This window comes from Gymnogyps californianus, chromosome 3 (genome assembly GCF_018139145.2).
Source record: "Gymnogyps californianus isolate 813 chromosome 3, ASM1813914v2, whole genome shotgun sequence".
Lineage (NCBI taxonomy): Eukaryota > Metazoa > Chordata > Aves > Accipitriformes > Cathartidae > Gymnogyps > Gymnogyps californianus.
Genome location: NC_059473.1, coordinates 64,422,090 through 64,439,920, shown reverse-complemented (window position 1 = coordinate 64,439,920; position 17,831 = coordinate 64,422,090). Strand labels below are relative to the sequence as shown.

Sequence of the window (17,831 nt, the reverse complement as noted above, 5' to 3'; positions counted from 1 at the left end):
ACAGTGACTTTCTCACCTGTCAAGTTTTTGAAAAGAATGTCCCTGCGGTATTTCTCATGCCTACTGCTTATAGCTAAATGGACTAAAATCCAGTCCTTCACATAATCGTAACTCAGTACAACTCATCCTGTAACTACTGAAACCTTATTTGTGGGAGGTGTATTGCTTTGCACTCTAGCAATGCCAACGATGCCCGTTCTCAATCCGTAACTGAAGCTATGATCTGCTGTAAAAATAATAGACATTTGCAGTTGTTCTGTAAAAGCACCTTTAGTCTCCCACACATACACAACCATAAGTCGTTGGTGGCGTTTTCTAATTCAACGAATTTTTCTTAAATGACTGTGAATTGTCTTTCACTGAGATTTAGAAAAAGCTCAATCTGATATCTCTGAAGTGCAGCTTCCTACCATAAATGGTCATGTAAAGAGCAGAGTCAGCACTATGGGCAGGATAACCCTAAAAAGATATCCCCTTTAGCCAGTCACTTAATTGAACAGAATACACAGAGTCCATGCAAATTACCAGAATTTCTGTTAAAACCTTGGCCCAAAATGAGTATGTAAAACTGAAAGTACAATATGTACATTCTATTACAATTACATTGAATTTCCAAAAATAACAGAGAGCAATTTCAGGTTTAATTCTTAACTAATATTATAATGCCAGAGGATGGTGCTATTTGCCTGCACACCATCCAGGTAATTCAGAAACATCATCATGCGTTTTACACATTGATGTTATCTACGCAAGTACATTCCTGTTGATTGTATTGCAGGAGTGCAAGGCATTTTGCAAAAGAAAGCTTTCCTGATCCACAACTTCTATTTGTGCACCAGAATTACTTCAGTATGAAACAGAAGTTTAAATGTAAGAACAACAGTGAACAAGAAAAGCATACCGGCAAACTGACAGTATATAAAAAGTAAAATCATCTTACATCTGTTCAACTCTTCCACAACCATTCTGCAAACTTTCTCCAGAAACATCATGAGGTGGCCTTTTAAAGTTGCAGAAGAAAAAGTGTATTTACTAGTCCTGCACAATTAAGTATGTAGAAGCTGCAAGTATTTTCAGCACTTATAAGTTCTGGAAAATTGTATTTTGCAAACTTTTAGTGTAGCGAGAACTTCAAGGTAAGATTAGCTAAAACCTTATTTAATTTAATTTAGGTTCTCTGAATTCTCAACTCTCCCACTCTGCTGGTGACATTACAACCACACTAGACCCTGATTGGGCCAGAGAACTGACATATCTGTGGGAGAATTAATCAACTTCTTTCTTAAAAGTCAGTCAAATTTGCAAGTGTTTATTTGTCCACACATTCGCTTTTTTATTTCTCTGCAAAGTTAGCCTTGTATAAGAAAAATATATTTACTTGATGCCCCTCCATGATTTCAGGGATGGCAGTGCAGACCGCAATGTCACAGCACAGGGCACATTTCAGAGTGGAAGATTTGTGGCTTCAGAGGACCAAAAGAATAACCTAATCATAGATCAAGAATTTATCAGCTATTGAAAAAAACAGTTTAGGGACTTAGGTAAGACATGATTTCAAAGAATCAAAAATGTTTAACAGATTTAGTATGGTTTAAAAGGAAAAAAAAAAAAATCAAGGTCCAGCAGTACAGCAATTATTGTGAACGCTACATATACACACATCCCCAGCCCTTACTGTAAATTGAAACACAAATGCATTTAATAACAAAAAATGGGAATTGTTCATGAGTACAAGGGAGACAGACTCACTGACTGACATTGACTTTGGCATTTCTGCTTGCAAGGTTATGGTAATTAAATAGCAAATCCTCAGAGACGTCCCCTTTTAGTTTGTGGTTTTTTTCCTTAAAAAGACAAGAGATAGACAGATATTTTACAAAAAGTCAGCCAAAGACTCCAATTTTGAAAGCTTTACCTATAATGAAGATGAAAGGAAATGACAGTATGCACTAGAATTTCATTAAAGATAAAGACGGTAGGAATGGTGGTACGGGATTGCCAACAGAAATGGGACTGAAAAGATGGTAGTAAATTACGTGGAACAGTTCATATTTCAAGCGTTTTTACTTTGCATCGTGACAAAACTGACTTCTTGATCATCCTCGCCACACCCACCACTTCCTACTCAATAGAGATGGAGACACCTTCCCAAGCCAGTAGTTAGGGCACTTCTCTGGGCTATGGTGAAACTAGGTACAAAGTCCTTACCATAACCAGCAGAAACTGTAGATGATATGTATATCATTCATAGCACAGTAAATGTTCAAACTCTTGACAGTTTTTTGGTTGTTTTTTTCCACACTTTGGCAAGCTACACTCTTCCAATTAAAAATTATTTCACTATAGACTACTAATCAGCTTTGGGCATGAGCCTCAGTTGAAAAACAACCATCTTTGTGAGGGATGTTCAGTATTTGTTCATATATGGAACTCAAAGCAGACCTATCTCACATTTTTGGTACAAATACTTAAATGCTAGTTAAATTCTACAGTCCATAACCATAGTGGAGACTTGAATTCTACAAGAACTGCTTCAGGACATTGCTCTGCTTCCATTAAGACAGAAAATTGCTACTGAAGAAAAAGATACTAAGGTAAAAAAACACAAATAAAGTTACAGAACTTTTTCTACATGAACCATAAATATTCTTATAAAAAACAACGTACCAAAGAGTACAGCAACGCTCTATATTGAAAACTACAATTAGATACAAGAACACACACAAAAAGTCGTTGCCAACCAAAAAACCCTGTAATATCATGAAAACTATTGGCTATTATAAAACCCAAAATAAAAATCATCAGAAGATATTATTTTGACCAAAGAAAGTAGACACAGTAATTTTCCGAATTGTCACAGAACAAAGTTCAGTGCTCGTGTTTCTTGACCATGAGCGATCTTAATAAATTGAGGAAACGGACAAGGAAAAAGCTGACAGTATTCACCAGAATGGAAATAATGATGCTGGAAGGCAGGCTCCAATGAAGATAAAACCAGTAAAACACAAGACTGACATTCTACAAGGTTGCCTGGTTTGCAGAAACAATGGTGTTCTACGCAAGGCCTCCAGCTCAGTGAGTAAGCAATGCCTTTTACTCTGGATGGAAAAAAGCTTCTGAAGAAACAAGAATAAGCTGTGAAATAGGAACTAGCATGTTACATGTAATAGGTGCTCTCACTTTTTAAGGCAGTCTAGCGGAACAGTGTCTGCACGTGTGCCCCCAAGACAATGGGAATTTTTTTCAGAGCAAGTATTTGTAGCTGTGCACATGGATGCCTTACTTAAGATAAGTAGCTAACTATTGTAAATAAAATTTTTAAAGAAAAAAACCAAGATGTCTGCTCACATGAACTAATAACAAAGCTGATGGAATGATGCAAAAGGCACCTCTGATAGCTGACGAGCCCAAACTATAGAATAACTTCCATATCTAGCAGCTGATAAGCCCCTGATTACAAAAGAGCTGTATTAGAGATGAAGGATAGAGTAGAAGATACGATATTTTACAAGGTTTTACAGAACAGCATAGCTCAAACGCACTGCAACTTGAAAGTCCTACCCCTTTTGCTATTCCAACCAGTCTATTAATATCCAAAACTTAAGAAGCTACTGGAAATGTACAACCTTGTAAAAACTTAAATGATACATTAACTGAGTTTATTTTAAAAAACTGTGAATCTTAAATAGTTTAATACATACATTTAAGCGCCACTGGAACAATTACTTCGAAGAGAAAAATGTTAAACATGTTCAGATTTTCATTGTTTTTAAGGTATCAGAAAGAATAAATGTTAAGAAAGGACAAGCTGGAAACAAAAGGCATTAAAAATGCATTGTTCTCCTTTGCACATGTAAATTAGCTAAAGTTGAACATTTCACACAATCTGTTCAAAGGAAATCTGCTGAGTGAACATACACCTTTTATAGTACTCATTTACTAAGACTAAATGTAAAATAATGAAGCAAAACACATACACTTATCAAAACCAAGCAAAATAATTAACAAGGTGCTGGTTTTCCTTTGGTTTTTTCCTCCAAATTAGAGGCTAATATTGATCAAGTACCTGCTCTTCCCCTCCTTAACTGTTCCAAGATTTCAGATTAAGGGGTAGTGTTTTATGCCATTAGATCAATTTTCCATTATTCCTCAACTACAAAATATTAAGTAGCTTTTTAAAAAAAATTTAACTGCAGGATCACAATTCTGCAATAGAAATTTCAGAAACACTACTTGAAGTTTTAACACTTTTTCTTATATCCAATTCAGCTTAAGACTATTAAAAAGAAATTATATTTATAAATTATTTCTATGTAGATGGGACAGTAAGTATTCTGTAGACATTCAACGTCAATTTTGAAAAGATAACACCAGGAGAAAACACTTCAGATTTCCTCCTTCTAGTTGAATTTTGTTTTCAATGTGTTCTTACATCATGAAACCAAAGGCTGCAGGTGCACCATCAAACAAAACATTTCTACAACGTGCTCGCAACCTGCCAATTCAATACTAAAGATTACATTTTACAATGTGCTATTATTCAGCAGTGTGCTCTCCCTATTTTTTATATTAGGTACCACTTAAAATCAGAACATCTTCCCATCATCATCCAGAGTCTTACTCCTCTTCTTAATGCTATTTTCCACTCATGGTGGAACACCAGAAGAAAAACAGGGAAATGAGGCTTAAAGTCTGGTCACGTTTTTATCTACCAGGTTTTGGTACCATGTCCATAACAATGGGGTGTATGAAGATGTGTTATTCCATATGTGACTGCTCTGTACTGGAAGAGACGTTGACTGGTCATAACTATTCTAGAGAACTAGCATTTTATTCTACCTTACTACTGGGATTCAAAGCTCAGCTCTTCTGATATAGCTAGCTACATCACCACTAGCAGCTCTTGCTGGTACACTTTCCAGATATTACTGTCCTGTAAAGGACTTTTTTCTGTATGTACCTCCTAAATTCGAGCAACTCCTGCCATTTGGAAAAAAAAGAGTACAATCTCAGTTTTGTCCTCAGTGCTACACAGATGAAAGTTCAATAGATAACACACAAACCTACTCAACAGCAGCTGTCTTTAACAAAAGACAAATAATAACTAAATACATCCACAGCAGAGGATGACCACATTCTCAAAGCACGGCTTGAGATGCAAGCTGTTAGATTAAGCAGTTTGAAACTACTAAGGCATACTTTACTGCCACATAAGTTTCTCCTAGTTCGATTCTGTCAAATTTTGTCTTCTCTGTAATATCAACAGGCTTCAACATCTACTTTTGCTGCTTCCTTTAATTCTAATTGAAGGCACTCTCCTCATTTCCTCATAAACAGAATTAGTTTGCCACACTGCTATCTTGCCCTGTTCATATATAGAGTACGTTTGAGGAAGGGCAAAAATGCAGAGGAAGCAATGGCTATTAAAAAATACAAAGAATATGGAAAAAGAAAAGCTTTAGCATTCTTTGTTATTTAAATGTCTTAGTGGCAACACATTTAAAGACAAAGAATCTTTGAAACCTAGGTGTGAAACTGCTAAAGATTTCTGAATCTAACTTGCAAAACAAACTCAAGCTGCATCAATGCAGTAGGCTGATCAAGCGTACTTAATTATCCGCAGTCCAGAACTTCTGCAGTATTAAAAACAATGTATTAGCAGAAAAAAAAAAAGGCGGCAAACAAGTTCACACATCTATTACTACAATTTTAGAGATAAATCTTAAGCTATCTGAAAAGCCACGAAGGCAATTTTCCTGGACCACCACTGTACACCACACTGTTTGTACAAACACTTAGCTACAACAGATTATACGCCAGAAAGACATCATTTCATAAGAAACACACTATGGATGCTACCAGCAACAATGGACATTATTAGGGATTTAGTTAATCTAACATTAATTAAGACGATTAAGCTGACAGTAGGACTTTCAGTAGCTAACCGATATAAAATCCTAGTATTAAGCTCTAATTGTGTTTCTGGGAAACCATTGCAAGAAGTGCAGATACTGGCCAAACTGAAGTAAGCAAGGTAAAAGTAAGCTACTTGACATACATAGCAACATACATTTGAGAAGCACAAAATACACTAAAAAAAAAAAAAAAAAAAATCTGTTCTGCATTAAAATTTAGGAAACTTTTATAAAAATTGCCCCACCCCTCAGCATTAAGAAATGCATTCATTTCCATAGTTAAGTTTTCCCTTTTTAATTGCAGCGTGTTTTACATTATCTGCATTACTTATCTATGCTTGCATTATTTATATATATTATTACTCTGAAAATTTCTTTATTCCACATTTACCTATGAACTTTAATGGCACCAGCCAAACACATCTGAATTCCAGAGTTATCAAAGATGAACTTGTTTAATTAAGTCTAGGAAAAAATGGAGACTGAACATTGCCATAATCTGAATAAGGGAGACCTATATTCGGAAAATAACAACCTATGTATAGATGTCACATGAAACATAGCACTGAAGGCTCTATTCTTCATTGCTGAAATCATTCAGAGACACGAGCTGATTTATAAAAAGCCATGTATCTGAGTTTAGAAGAAAAACTGAATACAGTAAAATATAACCTTCAGTTTTAAGTAAGCTTTGCAAGATTTATCAGAGGCAGATGAATGCCAGGAAAAGTTCATTTGCCAGTCTGAAGCAGTTCATTTCACTCTATTGTGACTTTAGACAGGAACTTGCATGGACTCAAGTTCATTGCTTAATGTTTTCCTCTTCCCTGATGCAGTGAAAGAGTAGTTAGACACTTCACATTTACAGTAATACCGGCAAGCACACAGATAGCATCCACAACCTTACAATAGTTTGTTCGTAAACATGTTATCAGAAAAATAGCGTTGAAAGCATACAATTCAAATCGCATTTTTGCCTTGAAAAATGTTCCCTTAAAATCTTTAAGTGACATTTTTCCTCCTTTTTTCAACTTAAGCATAGCACTTGGTGTATACGCAGTTTCACCATCTTGCCTAGTTGACAAGCAAAGTTAGTCATTTTCCTGTTTATGTGGGTCAGCAATAGGGAAAACATTAAAAATAGGAAAATGTGATTCTAAAACCACAAAAAGTGGTAACAAGGACTCAAACAAGGAGTACCCAAAACAACTTCAACTCATATTTTGGAATTAATTAGATATAAAATTTCCATTTAGGCTGAGCTTTTATATGCAGTAAAAATATGGAAGAACTGAAGCAACAACCAGTCAAAGCTCTTCCATGTCTCTGCCAATTGGGCATCACAGCTTCTGGAGACACAGGTATTTTCCATATTAAAGTTACCTAGTTTTCCAATCTTTTGGCATTTTAAGCATGAATTTATACCAGGGATTCTGACAGTAGACTCATGAGTTTTAAGTTCAGTGGCCATTTCAAGTGTCATAACAGAAGGGAGGAACCTGGTACTTCAAGCATTTGTAACTGTCCACTCTGAAGACCAAAATGCTAGCTTTATGAAAGAATACAGAAGCTAACATAACGAAAAACTGATAATATTTTGTCACCCAAGAACAAACCAGTTCAGGTGCAAATAGAGGCACACAAGTAGTGGGTGGGTGGCATTTCTGTTGGTACGTATGTGGCGTAATACACTAGACTATGCCACTAATATGTTTTATAACAATATTGAATCACACACAGTAAAAAAAAAAAAAGGTATGATACTGCAGAAACACATCCAGAAGACAGTACAGAAATAAAGTGGGTATTGATAACACAGATTTTACAGGGAAGGAACAATAGTATTTGCAGTGAAAGATACATAGCATAAACAGACACTGTAAAGTAATTTTGTGTTTTAAACTTGCATTTTTACACCTTTGTGGCTTTTACCTTTTAACTTCATTTCTGAATTTTTACGTGTTTCCTATTAGCATTCAAGCTCATTTTCATCAGTAACTGATATATATTAAACCGTTTCTTTTGCTCCCACAATTTGGCATTTGATACACCTATACTTCTAATGTTTAGATGTCTTACTAGTTTCTAGAGCTGAAACGCATTGGTTCACAACTGTGAAATACTACTGTCTCAGCCTTGTCAACAGCCTTGCTTTGACTACTCAAGTGCAAACTTCAGGCAGGACTTACAATGTTTAAATTGATAAACAGCACTACAGCAGCAATCATTCATCCTTAAAACTTAACAGGATTTTAAAAAAATGTGACTCCAACCATACCTTCCTGGCACTCCAGCAATCACATCTGAGAACTTAGTAAATTCTTCACTTTACCTTCTAAAGACCCAGAGAAAACCAATTGATGGTTGATCTTTACCATGACCTGAAGGGACTGAGATAGAAGGCCACTGTAAGAACAAGTGGAGCTACTGTTTCCCCAGGATCTGTGGTTCTTCTGGAATCCCAAAGTTCTAAAAAGGACACAATCATTTTTAGTTTTATCTAAGCTCTCTTAGCTTCCAAGCAAAACACTCAACTTTCATACATGATATAGTCAATTATGAAAATGATTGACTTTGTATTGGTTTACACTTTGTCCGAAAAAAAGTAAACCAAACTAGTGTTAAAGGACCATAAAAGAACACTCAGAAAAAGCCTGGAGTGTCACTTTTTCCAGTGTAGGTGTACAGTATGTATGAGGAGAATCTCAAAAAGGTATCTCAAAGGATTTTAAAAAGCTTTTCATTGCTGGTGACACATTTTTCCCTGAAATAAGCCACTTCCTTTCTAAAACCCACACAGTACCTCAGTGTCAAGATTCAGTAACTTCTCGAAGTCTGTGTATATATTTTTCTTACACAAAACACGGAAGTCTTAAATTCTCATTACTTTCCATGATTTAAGATATAACTATATCATCAGTCATGTCAGATTTCAAAGATTTCCATTCAGTAAAGAACACATTCTCTTTGTCACAGACTGAATACATGCCATATCTGAGTATCATTAGGTACAATGGGCTCTCATCACTATACCAGGCATTTGAGAACTCTCATGTTACTGAAAAGTTAGCACAGCCAATTGAGGTTGGGGACAAAAATTTCTTCTGAGCTACCCGGGTATAAATAATGGATTTTCAAATGTGTGAAATCAAAGTATTAGAGCCTAGTATGATAAATGGAATTAAAACCTGAGGGACTCTAAGCTAAGGAAAATATATTGTACATCACCATTAAACTTCAGAATGTTTGCTCCTCCAGGATTTCTTTGGAATTCTCCCTATAAATAAAATCCAAAAGCATCAGTTTGTTTGTTTTTTCATTTAAGACTCCCAACTTCACTTGTCCATTAACCACAAAGCAGAAGTGATAAAAGTTATCTGTTAAAGCACAATAATCTGCATTCTGACACTTTGCACTAGGAAGCAACTGCTATCAGTGTCCATTTGTAGCATAAAAAGACAGAAGACAAGTAAGTATTTGTCCATGGACTGACAAGCGCCCATCATTCTGAACCAAAACCAAACCTTGCTGCTTTCAACTGAGTGAAAAGTTAATTACATTAAGGCACGTTGTGGTGATGTTTGTGGGATTTTTCTTTATTTGTTACTGGTGTAAAGCAAAAATGAAGGAAGATATTTATACAAGAGAGGCAAAAAAAGAATTCTAGAAAATTGAAAGATAAACAACATTAACAAAATGCAAGCTAAGCATCTACTAATTTTACTTGTGGCTTGTATTCTTGAAACTGCCCACACTGTCTTAATAGCTACGTCAAAAACCTGAATACATGCAGTATTAATAAAAATCATAAATCAAAAATAAATGCCAGAAGAAATACCTGCTTCTCTATTAACAGCTGCAAGCAAAGTAGTATAGTCCAATACTTAGAAAATTAGACATAAGCTTGAGACCTGCGCTCTATTCCTAGATTATCTGGCATATCATGAGTAAGGCTTTTCAACTTCCTGTGCCTTACTTTCAGATTTGACTCTTTACTGTGAAGCTTGTTTCTTATTAAATATTTATACATATAGCCCTATAAAGGCCCTGTTCTTGGTGCTATTCCTGAGAAATTACCATAAAACAAAATAGCCAGTGCCCCCCCAAAGATAGCTCAACTACGGGAATGACTTCATTAAAAAAAGACTAGATTCCTTGCTACCCCAACAACAAACATGCTCAGTTCACAGTAGTTTTTATTTCCTGCAAGGACTGCACGTTTACAGACATCTGACCTCCTTCTTGCTCATGCATCACTAAAATCAAAAATCTTAGTGTCATAAAGTGGTTAACAATTCCGTTAATGGTGCCCGAAATGGAATAGAATCTAGCTCACTCACCAGTATCTGTATTTGTTCTGCAATACTAACACAGGCAAAAAGAAATGAAAACGTAGTTTAGCCAGAAAAGGCAAGCAGAAATGAAACGAATATGCACAGAATGCAGATCCTTTTGACTAAGAGGGTACCATTTTCACATAAACATTTTTTAGAAATTTGAACTTTAAGAAAAGTTTCTCAGAGAACTCATATCAGCTAAATTTCGTCAAAGAAAAATCCTTGTTTCTCTTGACTATAGTGAAACCAAACTTTTTACAATAGTGCATTTCAAATTGCAATCTCTGAACATCACTAATAGCCACTGCTGAGATAGAAGCAAAGGATGCCTGAGAAATGCTACATATGTCAAGAACATATGTCAACAGTTAAAAAGAAATTAAGATTTCATTCTTTGATTTTATGGACAAAAAGACTCAAAATAGCCAACTGAAATATTAAAATAATGTCCATCTTCATCAGCTATTACCTCCATACATTGACATGATGATGAGTAAATACTTCACAAGCAGCTCTTCTCTAAAATCTCCATATTTTCATTACAAAGAGTAAGACAATTTTCACTATGTCTTCATGAGCCTGTAATACTTAACGAATTGTTCATGAGTTCTCTTTCAAAATGTATCATTTTAATCTCTGCAGACTACAACCATTTTATGGGTTCTAGTCATCTGGTCATTTTATTACCAGACAGTTGTAGAGAAGGGCAATGGGTTATTTTCTAAAGGAATCCTACCAACACTAAGAATCCAAATCAATTATTTGACCAACAAACCACTGACACACCTCAGAAGTCACTGACAATTATTTTTAATGGGCCATTTTTAAGCATGCAATGTAATGTGTCCACAAACCAGATAAAGACCACTTCCATGATGACACAGACTCCAGAAACCCATGAACCATTTCATAAGAATTGTTCATCTCAACAATCACCTAAAATTACAAACTGCAATTAGCTTTTACTTCTGGTAAAAATGTATACTCCAACAAACAGTCTGCATAAAGGAGTAACTGGCTGTATAGTACAGCAATACTAAAAGAGAGACTCATTCCCATTGAACTGCATTAAGATAGCGATTTGGGAAGAACAAAAGAGCTTGCTTCAAGAAATAAACAAACAAATCACCATTGGCTTTGATTTTTGTTTTATCACATTGTTTTCTAGTGCAGACTAAACACACCAGTTTCACAAAAAAAGTTTCTCTTACTTCCCCACAGAAAATCCTCTAAGGTCAAAACCATTAGCGCACACAGAAGTATAGATAACGGACTAACAACATTTCCTCATCATCTAAATAGCAGTCTGGACACAGTGAACTGAACGTAAAATCTACTTAACAGTTTATCAGCTGTCTACGCTTCACACAAACCAAAAGAGGATGTAAGTTATCCATAAAAATTCAACTCATTTTCCAAAGAAACAAAAAAGCAGAGAAGCATCCCCTTTCAGCACTTTAGGAAGTTTATTTTTACTGCATGAATTACAATGTGATGAAACTTTTGCTTTGTTTTTTTCTCCCAACCACAATTCATAATCAACATTTAATACAAAAATGTTTTAACAACTTTGAAAAGCTGAGCACTTTAGATTTGAAAGAGATGTGAATGATTGTGTGTATAACCCTAAACTACTGCCCCTGTATAATGTAAACTACTGCCCTTGTATAAAGAACTGTAATAAACGATATACACATTTTATAAAGACAACCTATATCCTATCTTCATACAAATCTTTTGTACAGCTATTCATTTTTGCAGTAGTAGTAGTTGTGCTTTAACTTTTTGCATAAGTGTAGATTTTCAGAAATTGCTGATTACTGAAAAATGTATTTGAATTACATGATTAGAGGAAATAGGGCAAAACACAAAATTGCAAAGACTACCTCACTGCACCAGTTAGTCTCTTAGAAATAAGATTTTGAAATATTATTGTGCAACAGTTCCAGAAATTCAAGTAGCTTGCTGCCTCTGAAGCTTAAGATCCTGAGAACTGTCTGAACAATTCAATGAGAAATTACTCATATAGTTATTTCTGAATAAAAAGTAAAAACCAGGTATGTGAAGTTTTAATCCCATAGGTTTTTTTTAAATTTGAAGCTTATGCTCCTAACATTCTATACTTTTCTCAAAACAAAAGTGTTTTCTGTTGTAATTAAAAAACAGCTAAATATAATTACGTTAAATCACGTCCCAAAGGGTACAATGCATCAATCATTTTTGATATCCCAATGGGGGTTGTTATTTTCCTACTCTTCTCATACTTTGACTTTCAAATTTGCCCTGGCTTTCCAAAACAAGTTCAGATAGATAGCAGCTAGAAAAAGGAAACCTAAAAGAGAAAAATGGAACAGGTATTTAGAGACATTTTAAGAACGCTGATTTTAAGAAATCAACTGTAGTAGCTCTGATTTCTACTGTAACAAAGAGAACTAACTTCAGACAGTTGGTTTTTTTCTTATTTCACTGATACCCTTTCCTTTTGAAGATCCAAATAAGCTTTAAAAAAAATGCTATCAAAATGACCTAAAAAAAATTTTTCAAATCCATTTCTAACCAAAAGTAAACTGGAGCCTCAATATGATATCTGAAGACACACTAGTAGATGCCAGTTTTTGCCTCACTTTCTCCAAAGGAATCTTCCATGGAAAGAAGTATGCCCATGCAAACCCAGACAAGAACTGGAGCCTGTGTCCACAACAGATACAATCATTATACAACATTCAATCACAACTCTATTTCTATCAGATAAGTTAACAAGAAATTGTAATTAAGTCAGTTCTTTAAGAATATGCATTTTATTTAGGTACATAAAGCAACGTCCAGAAGTCAATTCTGTATTAAAAATATTCAGCAGCCACTCGAAAATTGTGTACAAAATAAATTTAACGTACAAAATACCTTAGGAGCATACAGTCTGAATACCAGAAGTAGTATGTCTATGTAGTGTAATATTATCTTTTTTATGTCCATATGCAAACACAGACACAAGTACTTTGCAACGTTAATATGTGAACTCCAAAACAAATAACACAATTAACCCGTATTAGACAAAGATACACAATAGCTGCAAAATGGAGGGAAAAAGTTATAGACATACATCAATAAAATAAGCTCACTGTGCTAAGCATAAAATAGACAGATTTAGTTAACAAGAATTCTAACATTCATTAGGCAGAAACACTTCAGTGCAAAGGCCAAACACAGACGTGTTATACAAAAATGCCATATACCATTATATCATGCAGTATTCCAAGACAATCAAACCTCTCACTGATGACACAAACCTGGTTCTCAGTAAGGAAATTAAGGAATAATTAAGCAAATTATTAAAATACCTGTTTCATTTAAAAAGCAAATATAGTAACACATTACCTTTTGTTTATAAAAACAAAACTGTAAAATTTTCCAAGCATGGAAAAAATCTCTGCTGAAAATCAATTGGAATTCAGGTTTATCCACCAGTTAGGCACCTTCTGCAGTGTTCAGCCTGCAGGTTTGTACTAATTCAAGACTCACTTCAGGATTCAGGATTCCAAACTGAAGAAAAATCCCTCCTCTACTCCTTATATACTGAACAGCATGTATTGCTTCTTCAAGACCACTAACAACACTGAGACAAATGCAAATGAAAAAGTATTTCTATATGAAAATCTAGCTACCTAACAAGATCCAAAGTTGTTTACTAAGGTATCAATCCCACAGTAAGATCCGCAATAAACATATAATGCTGATGCCCTTTGGCTTCAGTCACTTGTTCGAACTTTAATCTGCATGAAACCTATGGCAAAACTGACCTCCAAGTACTACACATTGCAACCTACTACTTGTACACACTTTCCAATGGAATCCATAGGACATACATTTAGGTGTATGTCCAGTTCAGGTTCTAAAATTACTAAAAATGCTAAGAAGTTTTATGCAAAGAAGAGCAGCCAGGGGAATGAGAAAACAGACCAAAACCAAAGAGAAGTTCAACAAGAATAAGACAAAAGATTTAGAGGGAAAAATTAAGCTACTCAATGAAAATTTAAAAAAAAAAAAAAAAAAAGCATGTATTAGAAATCTCTACCTACATTAATTAGGGCCTCAAGAGTATCTGGAACATAAGAAAGCAAAACCACCCAAAAACATACCAGGCATGACTTTGCATTAAATCTGCATTAAATTTGCCAAACTTTGCATTAAAATTTTACTTTTAAAAACTAGAATTTCTCTACTAGAAGAATACACACAATTTTGGAAAAACTGAACTTTAATTATAAACTCTCCAAACAAGACATTTTGCCTCCGTGGGAAAAACAGACTTGGACTTTTAAGCAGTGGGAAGTTAATATTTGGACTAACTACAGAGAAACTGATCACTGAAAAGCATTTCATATTGTTCAAAAAGCAGAATTTGCTATTAAGACTAATTAATAAAACAACCAGTATACAATCAGTATCAGCCAGAATTCTATAGGAAGTCTTCTGAGGAAATAAATCAATTATGCTCCTACTCATGAACTTACCAGATCATAGTATGTACACTGGATTGTATTATTTACACTTCAATGCTTTAAGTCACTCAAAACAGGTAAGGATACAGATGACTAGATTAACATGTCGACTAGAACATAAACACTGCAGCACTGGCATTATATAAAACTTTTATTAGTAAGGGTAAGAAACATTAATTTCATTCAAGAGGTCAGAGTTCACACTGCTCATAGTCCTAAATGACAATAGCATCAACTAGACAAACAAGGAAAACATACAGAACATGAAATTTGTACCTGAGCACACTGGAACATGTTTTATTTTTATTTAGAAACAAAACTGTAGTGCAATCTGAAGTCAGGAATAAACCTAAATTTTTTGTCTTCTTTTTGATGTAACGTGCGCAACAAAAATGAGATTAAAACTAGATAAAATTGTATCTACTTGTTCCATACCAGCTGCCAAGTTTAGCATGAATAAGTGTACGGCAGTATATGAACAAATGTATTTTTCTAGTTGCAGCAGTACCTTTATTGCACTTATTGCTGTTCAGGATCTAAAATACTGACATTGACATCGGAAATATATTAAAAGTAACAATGTGTACTAAAAGGAAAGTTGAAACATACATGCAGTTACTAATTTGACTAACAGGGACACCAGAATCTGGTAATTATCAGCTAGAAAAATAAGTCCAGAATGTCCTGATTCTGATCTTCCATCTAAAGAGTCAAAGTAACAGCAATGGGTGCAAACAGTAGAAGAGAATATATTTCCATTACTAAAGGAAGCTTTCTTCAAAACAGCCAAGAGGCAGACACAAACGGCACTTATGCTTTGCCTGAATTTTTTTTTCCATTGAGCAAAGACTCTCATGCTGAAGTTGAAAGAATTGTTATTCCAATACTTTTATGAAAGACTTCAGAATAAACCATAGAATCCCAGTGAAACTTCTCATGAAATACATGCAACAAGAATATACCTACAAAATAGCTGGTTTAGAATTCTGAATATCATGTTTTGACAGCTGATTGGAGGGGGGGGAAGGGCACACAACTTTAATTGCTTGTTCCCCTACAAATTTGGTCCTATCAAAAACTATACATGTCCTACCACAAGTAAAACTGTCAAAACCTGAGGTTAGTGAGGCTTTTAAAAACTAAAGGTATTTCTGTTGTAATATTGTAATCAGTATAAAGATAGAAGACCATAATGACATTGACTGGAAGTATCAATTACAAGACTGGCAGTTTAATAACATACCTCATCAGAAAATCTAACTTTAAGAACATTTAATAAAACAGTCATAATATAAACTGAGGTTCCTGCTCCCCAAACTATACACCATATAGGAAAACTAAATTACTTTACAAAATAACAACTCAGTGTTCTTCCCAATGAACTGTATCTTCAACACCTAGAGAGATGCTTCAAGAAGTCTAATGGTGTTTATAGAATTTTGTACATACAATATCTACATACGAAAGTTCAAGACTTTGCAAAAGTTAAAAATGTTAAATTGTCAGTGAAAACTAGGCAAAAATAAAGATATTCAGTGCAACAGCTTATAAGTTCACATACAAATTTGCTACCAAAGTGAGAACTGTAATACGTCAATTAAAAAAATAAAAAAATTCAATTCTGTACTATAAATAGGTCCTATATAATTAATTTGTTTTTAATATACTAAGATATAAACACTGATTCTTTCTCCCCCCCACCCCACCCCCCCCTACTCTCTTGTAAAAGCTTTTTTTTGGTTAGCTTTCACAATATCATCAGGAGACGCTGATTTGAAGTCAAATGGTGTTATGGCTATTATAGGACCAGTTTCCTTGGGTTTTACGTCTTGTACTTGTCTACTGTACAGGAAAGCTTTATGTATACCAATTGTACGCCGCTTATAACCTTTTGGAGGATAACGGAGACACAAGGTTAAAGCAAAAGCTGAAGGTCTTGCACGCAGCGCCTTCATCCATGAAAGGGAGAAATCCTGCCTCTTAGGAGTAAGCCCTCTTCTGGGTTTTTTGTTTGTTTTGGCAAAAACAGAACCTTTTCCTTGTTTTTCTTTTAAAAGTTTAGTTTCAAGGCTTAAGACATTTGACTGTCTTACCACATTTTGTTCTGCAGATACAGCTGCATTTTTTACAAGGACACTTAAGTCAATGTTGGTTCTTTTAGAGGGCCTCAATTCAGTTACATTGAGCATGGGGAAGTCCGTCCTTTGTTGAGTTTTATCTATTTCAATAGTTTCTGCTATTAAATCCGAGAGTGATAAATTCTCAACCTCCTTTAGTGGAGAAACTTTAGAGAGAGCTAGAGAAGACAAAGATCCTGTTAGCTCTGGCATCCCACCTGAAGTTTGGGGTTGACTTACTAGTTGTGATAATGGTGAGGTTCCCAATTTCATATTAGTGAGACTTGCTGTTGACTGGGTATAAAGATCAGCCAAAGAATAACAGTGGCTAGCACTGCTTTCCTGGTGCTCCTGAAGTAAGTCAGCCAATGATGTACTTCCAGACCCTAACACTGGCAAAGCAGCCATGTCTGAAGAGGGGCTTTCTTGTTTTCTACTTTGCACAAGTGAAGAAAAATTTTCAAGAAGTTCATTCTTTCTATTTACAGTATGACTGACTTCGTTATCAAGAGCCAATTTTCCTAAAGCACTTGTTAAACATGGAGGACTGTAAAAATCTGCATTACTATTACAATCAGAAGTATTTGAGGAAACAAGAGGAATGCCATCTTCAGGACTCAGAGAATCACAAACCACATTCTGCATCAGCAAGGATTTCAAGTCCTGTGTTTCCTTGCATTCCAACTTCTTAAAGGAAGAATTTCCAGATGGGTTACTTCCTATGCTAAAGTAAACATCTTCACTGTCAGGAATCGAACTTACTGCATTAGCACTTTCTGGTAGTTGATTCTCTGCCTGTTTATTCACAGGTTCACAAAACGATCCTTTACACAAATCATCACTGAAAGAAGATGACAGAACAAGTGAAGAGGATTTCAATCCTTTCCTTTCAGATGAAGGTATATTGGATTTTTCAGCATTAAGGAGCATTTTGTCATTTTTAATTAAAGAGTAACAAGCTGA

At 34.9% G+C, this 17,831-nt stretch overlaps 1 protein-coding gene across 1 annotated transcript in view; it reads right to left on the bottom strand.

The window, feature by feature from the left end:
• Positions 1-17,831, bottom strand: part of HBS1L (HBS1 like translational GTPase) — a 65,004-nt gene that overhangs the window by 38,309 nt on the left and 8,864 nt on the right. The window lies entirely within an intron of this gene.